Source organism: Pristiophorus japonicus, chromosome 22, assembly GCF_044704955.1.
Source record: "Pristiophorus japonicus isolate sPriJap1 chromosome 22, sPriJap1.hap1, whole genome shotgun sequence".
Lineage (NCBI taxonomy): Eukaryota > Metazoa > Chordata > Chondrichthyes > Pristiophoridae > Pristiophorus > Pristiophorus japonicus.
The window spans coordinates 32,372,982-32,380,885 of NC_091998.1; the positions used below are offsets into that span (position 1 = coordinate 32,372,982).

General features: G+C 47.3%; 1 non-coding gene across 1 annotated transcript; it reads right to left on the reverse strand.

The window, feature by feature from the left end:
- Positions 1-7,449: 7,449 nt before the first annotated feature.
- Positions 7,450-7,522, reverse strand: trnaf-gaa (transfer RNA phenylalanine (anticodon GAA)). The gene has a single exon. It is a non-coding gene; the product is annotated as a tRNA-Phe (tRNA).
- Between the last annotated feature and the right edge of the window lie 382 nt (positions 7,523-7,904).

The following is a 7,904-nucleotide window of genomic DNA, read 5'->3' on the forward strand; positions in this document are numbered from 1 at the left end:
ACTCACATTGATGCTCTAAGAGTTGGCCCACTAAGGTGACCGATCTAACACATTATCAAGGGCAATGAATGGCACTTTACTGAACCTGGGATTGGTCAGAGCGGACACGGTGTGTAAAGTGGAAAATTAACGATTTACATCCTGCACCACTAGATCATAGTCCGAGGGAGCCACGAACTTTGCAACACATTAAGAGATGAATAACCAACACTATATGGAATTCCCATTCCGCCTCCCTACCTCTCTTTCCTCCTTTAAGACGTTCCTTAAAACGTACCTCTGTGACCTGTCCTAATACCTTCTTATATAGCTCGGGTGTCAAATTTTGTTTGATAATCACTCCTGTGAAGCGTCTTGAGACGTTTTACTACGTTAAAGGCGCTGTAAAAATACGAGTTGTTGTTGTTGTATTATTGAATGTAAAAAAAAACAGGAGCAAAGTTGCTAAAGAGGACAAGAAAAAGGGAGTGTTATAAATAACTGTTTTATAATAAGTATAAAAGTACACATTGCGACAGATTTTCCAAAATGCATGTTCCCAGCCTGGAGGCTTGCCTGCTAGGAATGCATATCGGGAAATCTCTGGGACTCTCCCCATGATTCTCCGGACCAGTGATACACGATACGTGTATCCAGGGGTGAGGCCCTGGGCTGCCAGTGAATATTCAGAGGATCAGAAGATTTACCCCCTTGGGAACACTTCACGCCGTAGCCGTATAGTTTCTGCATCTCAGTGACAACTCCTCTACATGTACAGTACAGTAAGTGAAAGGCACCAATTTGTTTGTGTCTGGTGGTGTATAGCTGCTGCATCTCCCAGTGTCAACTCCATCACCTGTAATGCTGCACATGCTCTGCCTTATATCATTGCTTAAAAAAAAAGAACTTACATTTATATAACGCTTCTCACAACCCCAGGATGTCCTGAAGCATTTTACTGCCAACGCAGTACTTTTCAAATGTACTCACTGTTGTATTATACGGAAACACGGCAGCCAATTTGCAGACAGCAAGGTCCCATAAACAGCAATGACCAGATCATCTGTTTTATTGATTCTGGTTGAGGGATAACTATTGGCCAGGGCAGTGGGGAGAATTCCCCTGCTCTGTTTCGAAAAGTGCCATGTTTTTTTTTACATCCGCCTGAGAGGACAGACTGGGCTTCAGTTTAACATCTCATTCAAAAGACGGCACCTCTGACAGTGCGGTACTTCCTCCCTACTGCACTGGGAGTGTCAGTCTAGGTTATGTTTTCAAGTCTGAGCATAATTGTGCAGGTACAATCCATTCCACAATAGTTAATTAGGTCTGTCTCCCTTTAAGTTCACTAGGTTGAATCCAGAGATGAGGGAGTTGACTTATGAGGATAGGTTGAGCAGGTTTGGCCTCTACTCATTGGAGTTCAGAAGAATGAGAGGTGATTTTATCGAAACATAAGATAATGAGGGGGCTCGACAAGGTGGATGCAGAGAGGATATTTCCACTCACAGGGGAAACTAAAACTAGGGGGCATAGTCTTAGAATAAGGGGCCGCCCATTTAAAACTGAGATGACAAGAAATTTCTTCTTTCAGAGGGTTATAAATCTATGGAATTCTCTGCCCCAGAGAGCTGTGAAGGTTGGGTCATTGAATATATTTAATGCGGAGATAGACAGACTTTTGAGCGATAAGGGAATAAGGGGTGATGGGGAGCGGGCAGGGAAGTGGAGCTGAGTCCATGATCAGATCATCCATGATCTTATTGAATGGCGGAGCAGGCTCGAGGGGCCAAATGGCCTACTCCTGCTCCTATTTCTTATGTTCTTATGTTAATTGAGACCTTATCCATGCAGCTCACCTTTATGCCCTGGCCTGGTTGAATGGAATTGATAATGGTGGCTACCTTTGCCCACAGATTAGGATATTTTCTGGCCACTTGCTCCCATACTTCAGCCTAAAATATGTTCTTACTTAAAGCGAGTATGAGTAAATTACGATGTCTATCCCAAGTGGATGAACAAAATGGGGGCTTGTCCAACAGTGACTGTCGATGATCAAAGGCCTTGCACATTCTCAGTCACCGCATGCCCAAATCCTGTTGTCATGGCACCTGTCAGAAAATTTGCTCCAAATTCATCACAGATTGCAAACTGAAATTCTTTCTCACCTCTAGGCACAGAAAAAAATAATTATTCTTCATGCAATAATCACAGGCAAAGGACTCCTATGTTCTTTAATTATCTAAGTTTTTTCATCTTAGTCCCAGGCGCTTGTCTTGGAATAATTGTACACATAGTGTAATGCAGGATCAGTGGAAAGGAGTTATACTGCTGGCTCTGCATTGCTCTGTGCCCTGCAATAAAGGACCTTATTGCATTGGTCAGTTCAATCTTCACAACAAGAAAGGAACATTTGCATTTATATACCACCTTTCACGTCCTAAAGTGCTTCACAATCAATTAAGTACTCTTGAAGTGTAGTTACTGTTGAGATGTCGGAAATGCAACAGCCAATTTGTGCACAGCAAGCTCCCACAAAAGGCAACCTGATACTGAACAGATTACCTACTTTTTGTTGATGTTGGTTGATGGTTAATATTGGCCAGGGCACCGGAGAGATCTTCCCTGCTCGTCTTTGAATAGTGCCATGAGATATTTTAGGTCCACCTAAGTGCGAATCTTTTGTCCTATTTTTAGTCGAACGCCCGCGGGAAAAAGAAACCGGGATTTCAGAGCCATGATTTAACTTCTATTTATTTATGGTAGCAATGGGGAAGTGTGGGTGCAGGTCACTGACATTTTCACTATCAATTTTTTTCTCATCTTCAGGCACTATGTGAGACGTTCCACATTAGTCCTCCAGCGCTCCGACAGCGTTCGAGGACTAGTGTGGAACGCCTCACTTAGTGCTCCTCTTTGGGGAAAACAACTGAATTTCGTACTTTGATAAAGTTAGCGGCCGGGCAGTGTCACCGCCTCAGTGCAGGCGGCACCGAATTTCCACCCCCTAATCTTTCAACCAGCCTTACTTACAGACAGTGTGGAGCCCAGTCGGTGAGGACACCAATGTTCCTTAGAAAAGCGTAGACTTTGAGAAGCTATGGTCAAGGTCTTTAAAATGATGAGAGAATAAATTCTCCCAAGGTGTGTAGGTTACTTGAATTCGATAAGCAGAGGAGAGCTAGGGAGCATCCCATCCTCATCATAGGCAGTCCCTCGAAATCGAGGAAGACTTGCTTCTACTCTAAAAGTGAGTTCTCAGGTGGCTGTACAGTCCAATGCGGGAATTACAGTCTCTGTCACAGGTGGGACAGACAGTGGTTGAAAGAAAGGGTGGGTGGGGAGTCTGGTTTGCCACACGCTCCTTCCGCTGCCTGCGCTTACTTTCTGCGCTCTTCGCAACGAGACTCGAGGTGCTCAGCGCCCTCCCGGATGCACTTCCTCCACTTAGGGCGGTCTTTGGCCAGGGACTCCCAGGTGTCGATGGGGATGTTGCACTTTATCAAGCAGGCTTTGAGGGTGTCCTTGAAACGTTTCCTCTGCCCACCTTGGACCCGCTAGCCGTATAGGAGTTCCGAGTAGAGCGCTTGCTTTGGGTGTCTTGTGTCAGGCATGTGGACAATGTGGCCCGCCCAGCAGAGCTGGTCAAGTGTGGTCAGTGATTCGATGCTGGGGATATTGGTCTGGTCAAGGACGCTAATGCGTGACAGCTGCAAGAGAAATGCAGGGAACAGCACCGACCCTTCTACATAGCCTTCTTTGACCTGACAAAGGCCTTTGACACTGGAGCATCCCATGGAAGCATTGGCTGGGAATTTGCTTGGAGTCGCTCCTGCTCCGTAGACGGAAACTCCTGGCCACAGATTAAGCTCAGTTGGCAGCAAGTTAAATTCTCTTTTTAGCAGAGAGTCGTTGAGCTCTACATTAAATTGCCAGCAGAGAAATGTAGATTGACAGCAAACATTCAAAAGTGAGCTAAACCATTTTCTGTGCGGAAAACACGTCTCAGTTGTCGAAGGTTGATGAGGAACTGTTAGCAATAATTTTTCCTAAATTGGCCAGAGGTTTATTCCTCCTATTGTCTTGCCTCTCCCAGTCGATTGAGTAGCTGTATTGGGGGGGGGGGGCATGGAGGGAAGGCTCGGTGTGGGCTGAGCAAGTCGATGAACCAGTTGTTTTTTTCCTGCTCTTTTTGGATGTTTAGTGCAGTTAATAGTTAGACTGCCGATCCAGCTTACACATTATACTGCTGCTTCTACAGCAATACAGATTTGAAACACTTTGGGGGCAATATTGATGAAGGCCCCTGCCCGCCCAAGTACCGCCCAAAGAACCGCCGATGACTGCCGAGGGACCTAACAGTACTCTGGGCGGGGTTTTCATCAAAAAAGTCCCTTGAAGGTCGGCGTGCGGCAAAAGAGGGACTTACGCAGCCAATCTGGGCAGCAGCCGGTGGGAGGTCTCATGCTCAGCGGCAAAGGCCCAAGTGCCGCTGAGGATGGAGCCGGGCCCACGGAGGGTCAAAGACCTGCAAAGAAAAAGCATCTAAAACTACCTCCCAAAAAAACCATCGGAAGACCTTCAGGGGACCCCAATCAGGTAAGTCGCTGTGAAAAAACTACGAACAAAATGTTTACTCACCTTTTTTTTCCAGCACTTCACACTCACCATCGGGGACAGACCAGCCTCCCGCCAGCGGCCTAACCCTGTTCTGGCGCTGACTCCCGCCAACTCCCGCCCGCACCAATCTGGTATCTCGGCCGGCGGGAGTCCACTTACGCCACTCGGCCATCCGCTGACGTCAGTGGGTGCTTCCCGGCGGCTCTCCCCTCCCGCCCACCCCAGGCCAGATCAAAAGTGACACTGGGTGGAACCCGAAGAGGAATGCCGGCGACAGTCGGCAGCAGTGGGCGGTGAGTCCACCAAATTCGGCCCCTAAGCCTTTGACACGAATTAGGTAGCACTACCAATCCATAAAACACCATAACAAATTCACCAGCTCACTATAGACCGGGGATGAGTAATTCCCCAGGGTCGCCATTTCTAATTCCAAGTTCATCACCACAGCAAACACAAAAGGGTTGATTTTAAGAAGAGAAGTTATGCTAAACTTATATAGAACCTTGGTTAGACCGCAGTTAGAGTACTGTGTACGATTCTGGTTGTCAGATTATAAAAATGTTATGGAGGCAGTGGAGAGGATACAAAAAAGATTTACATGGATGATACCAGAAATGCAAGGTTATACCAATCAGAAAAGGGTGAACAGCTGAGTCTCTTTTCTTTTGAAAAAAGAAGGCTGAGGGTTACCTAATAGAGGTCTTTAAAATTATGAAAGGTATTGATAGAGTGGATACAGAGAAATGTTTCCACTTGTGGGGAAGAGTTAACTAGAATCATAGAATCGTAGAATCATAGAATATCACAGCACAGAAGGAGGCCATTCGGCCCACGGATCTGTGCCGGCCGACAAAGAGCTATCCAGCCTAATCCCACTTTCCCGCTCTTGGTCCGTAGCCTAGAGGCCATCAATATAAGATAGTCACCAAGAAATCGAATCGGAAATTCAGAAGAAACTTCTTCACCCAGAGAGTGGTGAGAATGTGGAACTCGCTACCACAGGGAGTGGTTGAAGCGAATAATATCGATGCATTTCAGGGGAGGCTAGACAAACATATGAGGGAGAAGGGAATAGAGGGTTATGCTGATAGATTTAGATGAGGAAAGACGGGAGGAGGCTCGAGTGGAGCATAAACGCCGGCATGGCCTGGTTGGGCCGAATGGTCTGTTTTTGTGCCGTATATCCGATGTAATCCTATGTAACCCAACCTGCCCATTGGGAATGTTACGAGTGGGGGTTGGGGTTTAAGATAGTGGGGAGGGGGAGCGGGTGGTGGGGTAGGTTTACTTTGTGTTCTCACCACTTTAACGTGACTGAATTCGAGCACATAAATGTTCCCCCACCCCAGTGGAGTACGGGGGAAGGGACTAATTTCAATTACATCATCAGGATGCACATGCCATATTAACCGCAGGCCCAACTTTGGCTCGTGCAGTCTCCAACCCACCAGCAAAAGCAGCTACCATAGGAGGCCCAGGTAAATAGTGCTTTTTGTTCTATCTTGAAAGGTTCCTGTGGTCCGGGGTAGCGGGGGGTGGGAGCAGGATTGTTCCTCCTATTCCCGCGGAGATACCTTCGGCCTCGGGGGTTCCCCCCAGGTCGTGGAATTTCCAACCCCTCCCCAAAATCTTTACTTACCTTACTGGGAAGAGTTTCCATGGGTCACCGATGGCAGACCCCCTCCCCTGCCCCTTGGCCGCGACCTTTGACTCCCATGATGAAGCAACGGTGTAATTCCTGTCAGCTTCGGGTGGGAGTCAGTGTCGGGGCCTGAAAATGAGGCCTGGGAGCTCAACTCTCGCGGGGGTGGAGTTTAGCGGTTCATTGCCCCCTCCAGCCTCGTACCCCCGACTCCCGACCCCGGTAATAATTGGGGCTAAGCAGATGGCAACATCTGCAGATTCAGACACTGATTCTGAATCACCAATCCATCGGCAGGCTCGGCGTTTCAAGCTGCTCCATTTGCAGGTCTGGCTTTGAGTTTTACTCTATGGGCTGCCAATAAAAGCTCTGAGCTCGGCGTTGCTCTTTTAGTAATCTTGCAAAAATAAACAAACGCTAACTAGCTGAGACACCGAGGGAATTCAGAATTCCCACTTTCTACTTATCGATTGCAGGTGACTAGGGAACCACTGACTAAAAGAGACAGAAATGCTAACCTCCCAGCTGGGTACTTTTCGATTAGCAAGCACAATCTCCTGCAACTTTCAATCGAAAGGAATTGAGCAACCTGCAAACACTGAAATGCTGCTTATACTGAGGCTGCAATTGTTTGTGTTTCAGTACTGCTGCATAAACCTCGGCACTTTTATCATCCAGGGTTATTTCCTGGCATCGGAGTTCAGTGCGAATGCCACCAGCCCTTTTTCTCGGAATACCTTTTTTTTCAATCATAGTCGGATACAGCACAGAAGGAGGCCATTCGGCCCATCGTGTCTGTGCCGGCTCTTTGAAAGAGCGATCCAATTAGTCCCACTCCCCCCGCTCTTTCCTATTAGCCCTGCAAATAAAAACATAAGAAATAGGAGCAGGAGTCAGCCATCTGGCCCCTCGAGCCTGCTCCGCCATTCAATCTGATCTTGGGCTCAGCTCCACTTCCCTGCCTGTTCCCCATAACCCTTCACTCCCTTATTGTTCAAAAATCTGTCTATCTCCGCCTTAAATATATTCAATGACCCAGCCTCCACAGCTCTCTGGGGTAGAGAATTCCAGTGATTCACGACCCTCTGAGAGAAGAAATTCCTCCTCATTGCAGTTCTAAATGGGCAACCCACTATTCATAAACTATGCCCCCTAGTTCTAGATTCCCCCACGAGTGGTAATGATGGAAGTACAAATTAACCAGAAACTGCTAAAACTCGGGATTGAACCAAGGACCTTTAGATCTTCAGTCTAACACTCTCCCAACTGTGCTATTTCGGCCCAACTGAGTTAGTTCCCCCCCACCCCTCCCCCCCACGCAAGGATTTGTGCAATTCTCTTTTGCAAATGACTCCTGGCTCTGATACCGCCACCCTTTCAGGCCGTGCATTCCAGATCACAACAACTTGTTGCACAGTTTTTGCTTTCTCCATGATGCCTCTGGTTATTTTGCCAATCAACTTAAATGTGTGTCCTCTGGTTACCGACCCTTCTGCCACCTGAACCAGTTCCTCCTTATTTACTCGATCAAAACCCTTCATGATTTTGAACACCTCTATCAAATCCCAGCTGCGCTCGTCTCTCCGTGTATCTGAAGTCTTTCATCCCTGGTTCCATTCCAGTAAATCTGCTCTGCACCCTCGCTAACGTCTTGACATTCTTC